Raw genomic sequence first — 8,859 nt, forward strand, 5'->3', positions numbered from 1 at the left:
GTTATAATTTGGAAATAATAATTATGAATTACAAATGAATTAGACATTAGAGGGAGGTGTTAGGCACCATCTTGTATTAAAATTAATAATTATATTTAATTAAATAATCGTTTGCATGGTAAACAGGAGTTGCAGGTTTGTGCTTCGGGTTGATTCTTTTCTTCCAGTTTAATCTAAATTGTTTAATTAAATATTATAATTATTAATTTTAATATGAGATGGCACCTAACATCTCCCTCTAGTGTCAAATTCAATTGTAATCCATAATTATTATTTCCAAATTATAGCCCGATTATTTATGGCAGTTGTGGATTTCTATTTATTATTAAAAGCTAATACAGTACTTTTAATTGTGATTGTTAGTGAATTATTCATTAGAAATAAATTATTAATTGCTTTAATGAACCTGTATTGTTTTTAATTATTAAGTGATATATTTTTTAACCTTTAGAATGTACTTATGTTTTGCATTAGCTTTTTGCATAACACAACATTTTTCAGAACGTGACTACTGTGTTATATGAGGAATACCTATACTTTAATAACTGTTTATTATATATTTGTAATTGATATTAAAATTTTAACACCAAAAGATAGTATTCTTACTTTATTTTTTTATATTTAAAAGTTTAGTATTGTAAAAGTTAAAATTTAAAAACTGATTCACTTAATCTGTTAAATATTTTGTTTGAATAAAACATCAACAGCACACTGCGATATATATAAAACTTACATCCAAAAACCAATAATGGTGCGTTTTCTCAAATACAAAGTTGTCACTTTGTATTTGAGAAAACACACTGTTATTGGTTTTTTGGATGTAAGTTTTATATTTTGTTTGAATTTTTTATCTATGAGAATTGATGCTGGAATGCTAAATTCAAAAATGTTTATCCTGATTTGAAATATTTCTGTTTTGGCTTGTAAAAAGTATTCAATTTTTTTCACACTAATTCTAGCTGCATTGTTTAGACTATATTTACAGTAGAGCCTTGATTATCTGACTCAATTGGGGACTGGGGTTGGTCGGATAATTGAAAAGTCAGATAACCGAAAAGTATGAAAAAATCCATTATTGGTGTAGTATATTATTATATCCCATGTAATTAGTATATTAGTATATCGCTATTAACCTACTTCGTGTTGAATTTTCATCGATGTTAAGCCTAACAAAAATTTTTTAAAATAATAANAATTTTTTGTTTATAGCATAGTTTATACAGATTATTCCCAAAAAATTATACGTATTTTGGAAATGTTGAGTGGAATTAGTCTAGAATCGGTTAATTTTATAGAAGAAAACCTTTCAAACAGCCTTAGTCCGTAAAGTTCCCACCTATCGGGCTGCGATTGGCTCATGTATTTAATCATTCCTATAATGTAATTTTCAGTTAGCGTGGAACGTATCTAAGCGTTATAGGGGGGTCTACTGTACTAGACAGTGGACTTTTTCACATCCACTTTATTTTCTTATGTACTTTAGTTGTTAAAGTACTTATAAGAAAATAAAGTGGATGTGAAAAAGTCCGCTGTCTAGTGCCAACACTTCACGGTGTCTCAAAAATTATATTAGATAAAATTATTTTTAATATTTAGTATGTTTACTTATAATGATAAAATGCTTGAACGACACTTTAGATACTTTTACAGAAACACTTTAATTTAAATGGACAGATGGCTGAGCAATCAGGATGGCATCCTGATTGCTCAGCCATCTGGGGAACTTGGAATCAAATTTGGATGGGTTGAAAAATTTCCAGGAATTCTTCAGAGGGTGGTTCGTTCAGATATGTTAGGCCCTGTCCCTTACCACCCAGCCACCCCTTTCTGGGCCTGGCTGAACCCATAATAAGTTTGCTAAAAGAGGCCTCTTAGTGCCAACAGAGCAGAGAGTTAAAAACAAAAATAAACTTTGTTTAAATGAATGTTTTTGACTTCCTTTCACAGGTCTGAATCAGATCTAACCAAAAGATTTGCGCTGTTTAAGAAGACAGTTCGAATCTTTTTGTTAAATCTGATGCAGACCTGTGAAAAGGGATTGAAAACGTTTTTTTATAGAAATTAAAGTGTTGCTGAAAAAGTATTTAAGGTGTTATTCAAGCTAAATTAGTTTCAGCCTATATAGAAGCATTTTTTTAATGATAAAATGACTTTCCCATTATAACTAACTATTAAAGTTTTTGTTATGATTCACAAATAATGCTGTAAATTTTCAAATGCGTTTTGCGTGATTATAAGTGAAAATAATTGTGTGTGCTAAATTGCTAAATTTACTGCTGTTTTGAATTTTAAAAATAGATTTTTCAAGATAAGTCTAGGCCAGGCCTGGCCAACCCACATCCCGTCATGTTAAATTGTGTGGCCTGCTAAGCGATATTATATATCTATTAAAACTTTTGTTTCCTGTTATATGTATACCAAAACAATTAAATAAATGAAAATTTGCATGTGTCATTGTTACAATGCGCAAGTGCGAGTATGAACTCTTGGTATAACAATAAAATCTTATTCATTTTGTATTTGTTTTACTTTTTTAAAAGCATGTTTGCCTAACTTGTGGCCCACTGTAATGTTATGTGTAATCAGAGTGGCCCGCAAAACAATTTGGGTTGGCCAGGCCTAGTCTAGGCATTCATTTGATTCTTCTTTTCCTCATGCAATTATACATTTAGGAAAACCTGGCTCAAGTGAATGAATTCAAAACTTGATTAACTTATTTAACACTTAGTCTAGATCAGGGCTTCTTAAACTATGGGTTACGATCCCATTTGGAGTTGCTTAGTGAAATCTTGGGGACGCGAGATTTTAATGCAAAATATTGAAAATAATTTGTGAGAGTTTGAAAATGGCACACTTTGTATCATAGGTTTCGTGAGTTGCGCTTTGTGTCACTTCTGGTGCAGCGAGACAATGATTCAGCAACACTGTATTGTGAACTAGTGTAGTGTTGTCGCTTTTCAGTGTATTCAGTTGTCTCTGTTCCATTGTAACACAAGAGTGAACTGTGGTAGTACACTATTATTGTTTTTGCAAATTTGTATATATTTTTATTTTATATTTTTTGGGTTGTGAAAAAAATCACAGTCATAAATGGGGTCGTGAATAAAAAAAGTTTAAGAAGCCCTGGTGTAGATCAAATATGTGAGCTTATCACTAATGTGATAAGCCCACAAACATATTGGCTTATCACATTAGTGAACAAGATTAATTCAAAAAATCTTTAATGATTATTTAGCACCTTATTAATAAAACTATACATTAAATTACAGCTCTTTTTAACATGTATATAATATATAAAGCTGAAAAACTGGATTCTTTTTCTTTCTGTCACTGTATGTCAAAAATGGCCACTAGGGGTGCCCTAGCTATTATTTAAATTAACAATAAATTCAGTATATTATTATTTGATGCAATTTTTTGCATTTTTGGCTGCGTTTTAGTAGGGTACATTATGAGAAATTCAGTATATTATTATTTTTATTTGTAATAGGAATTTATTATTTATACCATGGAATGACACCACTGCTGCTAGAACGCCCACTATGGGGTGTCCCGGGCTACTAGAAGGATTAGAAGTATGAAATAATCTACTAATCTTAATCTTTGTTGTGTTTTTTTGCTTGGGCAATACTGGGCTCATCTGCTGGTATATAATATAGAACACTCAAAATGCATTTTGGACTAATTATGACTTTCTTCATGTGTCCCAAATTCATTTTGAGTGTTCTATATTATATACATGTTAAAAAGAGCTGTAATTTATTGTAGAGCTTTATTTAAGGTTCTAAATAATCATTAAAGATTTTTTGAATTAATCTTGTTCACTGGTGTGATAAGTCCATATGTATATGTGTATATTTGATCTAGACCAGGCACGTCAAACACGCGGCCTGCCAATACATAGGTTGTGGCCTGCCAAGACTTTTTAAAATTTTTAAATATCAAGCGACGTTTGAAGTTGGAAAGTTTGAACTTTTTGGTTGACGCTGGTGTCGCGTGTGGTTGCGTGATCGCTTGGTACGCTGCACACTGGAGCGAGGTGTCAAATGAAAAACGGCGGCCAAAGCCAAATGGAGATAAAAACGCAAGACGATCAGAAACATGATAGAACGCGGAGTGATCTAATTTGACACACGACACGTTTGTGTGGCTGTCAGCCATACTGATATTTGTATATTTGTACATATTTCATTATATTATGTTAGGCTCAGGAATCTTTCTTTGTTCTTTGTTCTAACTGTTCTAGAAATTTCCTTCCCAACCCTTTTTCCTTTGGGTGAGGTTACCGTTTCTGAGAAGTGGACTCGAAAAACAAAGGAGATGAGAGGTCCTGGGGTCACAGGAACCAGGAGTGAGACACTTTTGACTCGAACTCCAGAGAGAGAAGACGTACAAAGGTAGTGCTCCAGGTGTGAAGAGAGAGGCTGGGTAGTACATGGAGCCGCTCATATTCCAACAATAGGGACATTCGATAAAAGAAGATATTGATAGGACACCAAGTTTGAGGTGTAGAAAAGGAAGGAACAGAGAAAGAACTGTTCAGAGAAAAGACTGAGACGGTGACCTATCCAAGACCACGAGGCCGAAAATCCTGGGTATTTCCTTCTTCCCCTTCTTACTATTCTTAGATGCTTATTTTTTTCTTCTTCTTTTTCTTTACTTATAAGTTATAGTTATATGTCAACTCGCGGTTATTTGTCGCGTCGCATGGAATTATTGCTCAGATAAACGGGTCCAATGAGTGTTGTATAATACTCCAGTTTTGCATTATAAGTTGGGATTAACTGATGAAGAACCGGTTCAAGGCGAGAGTAAATTATTCGTTAAAAAAGGAATCTGAAACTCGTAATTTTTGTGTTACTCTGTTCGTGGAGTATTAACACACGTAAACTGGAACGATATACTACAAACAACAATTAACACCTCAATACCACTTCCAGCAGTCAAAAGATTTTAATAATCTAACGTTTTCGGCCATCTTTTAGAGGCCTTTCTCAGGATGAAACATTAAAAAAACACAGCTTTTCGTAATTTTTAAGAAAAAGGAACATCGTAATTTTCAAGAAAAATGGGAATTGCAATATTTTTGTGTCCAAAACAAGAATAAAATATTATGCTTGATATGTAAAAACTCTATTTCAGTTCCTAAGGAATATAATATTAAATAGCACTATGACAGAAATCATAAAAGAAACTATGACCAATACATTGAAAAACTTCATGAAGACAAATTGTCGGAATTGAAATCAATTCTTCAAAAACAATAAAGTTTATTCACTAAATCTCTTGAAGACAATACAGCTGCTGTAAAAGTTAGTTATATATTATCACATTTAATCTCAAGTAGATCAAAACCATTTACTGAAGGGGAATTTATTAGTGAATGCTTAATTAAAGCGGCAGAATTATTATGTCCAGCAGAAATAAAAAAATTTAAAAGTCGAAATACTGTAGCTAGCAGAGTTGATGAAATAGCCAAAAATTTGAGAAATAAGCATAATTCAACAATATCAACATTTCAAGCCTACTCTATTGCAATTGATGAAAGTACAGATACTCGAAATATCACTCAGCTGGCCGTTTTTATTCACGGATGTGATGTTAATTTAAAAATAAATGAAGAAATAAAAAAATTTAAGTCGAAATACTGTAGCTAGCAGAGTTGATGAAATAGCCAAAAATTTGAGAAATAAGCATAATTCAACAATATCAACATTTCAAGCCTACTCTATTGCAATTGATGAAAGTACAGATACTCGAAATATCACTCAGCTGGCCGTTTTTATTCATGGATGTGATGTTAATTTAAAAATAAATGAAGAACTTTTGGAAATCATTCCTATGCATAATACAACCACTGGAGCTGATATTTTTGATGCACTTATGGAAGTTTTGAAGAAGTATAAGTTACCATTGGAAAAGTTGGTTTGTCTTGCAACTGATGGTGCACCTACCATGACATATTACTAAAGGAGTTGTTGCAAGATTAAAAGAAACATGCAAACAGCATGGTAATAATAATTTTAAACATTTTCATTGTATTATTCACCAGCAAGTACTGTGCTACAAAGTTTTAAATATCGGACATGTTTTAAAAATACCAAAATTGTAAATTATATTCGAGCATGTGGACTTAATCATCGTCAATTTGCTTCATTTCTGGAAGATATAGAATGTGAATACACCGATTTACCATATTATATGGAAGTTCGATGGCTTTCGAGTCATAAAGTGTTAAAACGATTCTTCAAATTGCTGGATGAAATCATAATTTTCTCGAAAACAAAAAATTATGAATGTGCTAAATTAAAAGATGGACAATGGATAAAGGACCTGGCTTTCTCAGTTGATATAACAAGTCATCTTAATCAACTTAATCTTAAGCTTCAAGGCAAAAATCATGTTGTTACAATGCTATTTGATAATATTAACGCTTTCAAACAAAAATTATTACTACAAATTATTATGTACAAAAACAGATAGAAAAAGAAAACTTGTCTCACTTTGAAAGCTGTCAATATCTATTGCTTAAATCATCTAAATTAAAATTTACAGAATATGCTCACCAAATTAAATTGTTAGAAACGGAATTCGATCGAAGATTTTCTGATTTTAAAAGCTGTGAATTACAATTTTGTCTTTTTACTTCACCTCTATCTATCGATATTAAAATTGTTGATGAAAACTTACAAATGGAATTAATTGAAATCCAATATGATAATTTGCTGAAGCAAAAATATATGGAAGTTGGAATTCTAGATTTTTATACATATTTATTTGTAGATCGGTTTCCTAAAATGTTATCATTTGTTACGCATATACTGGCTATGTTCGGAAGCACTTATTTATGCGAGCAACTATTTTCTTTAATGAAAAATAACAAAAATTCAGAAAGGTCAAGATTAACCGATCAACATTTATCATCAATTTTAAAAATTGCATCAGCTCAATATATTCAACCAAATTTTGATGACTTGCTTTGCCAAAATCGTTGTCAAATATCTTCTAAAAAGTAATATTAAACTGTAATTTTGTTTATTTCTTATAACTTTTATTTTTGTTTTTAGTTATCAAGACAAAAATCAAGAAAGTGCAGAAAGCCAAACTAAGCTGTAAGAAGGCGCGTATTTTGAAGCTTCGCGATGGAAATCTAAAGAAGGATTTACGTCGCCCCACCCTGAAATATGCCAACGTTACCGAATGCTGCAGCTCCCTTTCCAAGGGTGGAAATAAGAAAAACAGAGTTCTCATCATGGGTAACAATAAAAACGGAGAAGGATTAGTGCCAACATTTATCATGGAGTGGCGCAAGAGTCAAGCCTTCAAATCAGCCATTCGCATGATGAAGAAGATCGACTGCAATGATCCTAAAATAATATCCGAAACTATGTTGGCCGATGGGATACTGTCTTNGCTTAAGGGCTAAAAGCAATAAATTATTCAATTTGTAAGGTGCCAACATTTAAGGGCAATAAGTTAATTGCATTTCAGGAAAAGTCTAGGGACTGGGTGTATGTGGGTGGCAGCGGCAGAGGCAAAGATGACAAATGTCTTACAATAACCATTTATTTTAGCATAAAATTAACTTGCATATCAATAACACAAGATGCGATCTAGATTGACTTGGCATGAACATTCCAGCATCAGACGTCAAACACAGCATGACTCTTAAGGTGACCCCGGGAATTGTTCCAATGAATAAATGGAGAGACTCCGGTGGCGATACAGAAGGATGGTCTAGTCTTGAGCTTCTTGCGAAAACACTTGGTCTCCTTCGTTTCCTTGTTTTTGGAAATATTATGTATATTTTTTTTTTTTTTCAAACTTCTTCCTTTTTGATTGGTCCTTTCTCCCTGATCCCGATTGGTCATTCTTCTGTCTCCAGGCGAAACTGATTCGGGTTGCAGGAAAGATCTGAGAGGTGTTGATGGAGCTCTGGAGTTGGCACTTGTATTTTACTCCATTATTGTCTTCCTCCAACATTTTGAATTTAACCACTTTGCCAGATGTTTTTGCAGCTGTTTCCCCCCAAATGGTTTAGAGCCTACATGACTCAACAGATGTTCTTTTGGTCATTAGTTCTCCCATTTTTTCTCGATTGTTTACCTCTTGATTCTTGTTTGATAAGCAAAAGCCCCTCTGACTCAGTCGACATTCCTCCGTCATTTAACACCGTGTTGCGTTTGTTTTAGAACAAATGTTTTCCTTTCTGTGGAGTCTACCACACTGACACATGCTCTTGATCCAATTTTTCCTCCGAAATTTCTCGACTTCTGAATTTTATAATTGATCACAATTTTGGCTTGATTTTAGGAACATTGCATATTGGTTAACTTATGATGATGATATTCGTTCAGCTTGTTGCACCATTTGCCAAACCTCATTTAGCGTTAAATATGATGGAATTATAGCATTTATGTGGCCTGCTGATTGTGAGAAGCATTAAAAAAAGAAATGAATCTTTTCATTACCTTCCCCCCTGTTGTCATGTCGGCCAATGAGTTTTCAAAGATGGCAACTTTAGATGACACAATGGGATAGTTTATTTTTTTGACTAAAAGGAAATTTAGTTGTAATTTTTTTGGGGGATAGTATTGCAATACAGTAGAGCCTCGAAAACTCGGCACTCGATAACCCGGTACTCCGGATAACTCGACCACACCCTGGCAGGGCAAAAAAAATCCTTAGTTAATTAATTTTCATTATAGACAGCTTTATGCCTCATAAAGTATTTTTCTGAGGTCTGTCTTATCAGATAAATTACTGTACACAGTGTATTCATTAATTTTCATTTTCATGTAGTAAAGGCTCTATGCCTTCATAAAGGACGTACTTTTCCTTTGTTTAAGGGTATTTGGG

This window comes from Centruroides sculpturatus, unplaced genomic scaffold, assembly GCF_000671375.1.
Source record: "Centruroides sculpturatus isolate CEXI.00-Female unplaced genomic scaffold, Cexi_2.0 scaffold403, whole genome shotgun sequence".
NCBI lineage: Eukaryota > Metazoa > Arthropoda > Arachnida > Scorpiones > Buthidae > Centruroides > Centruroides sculpturatus.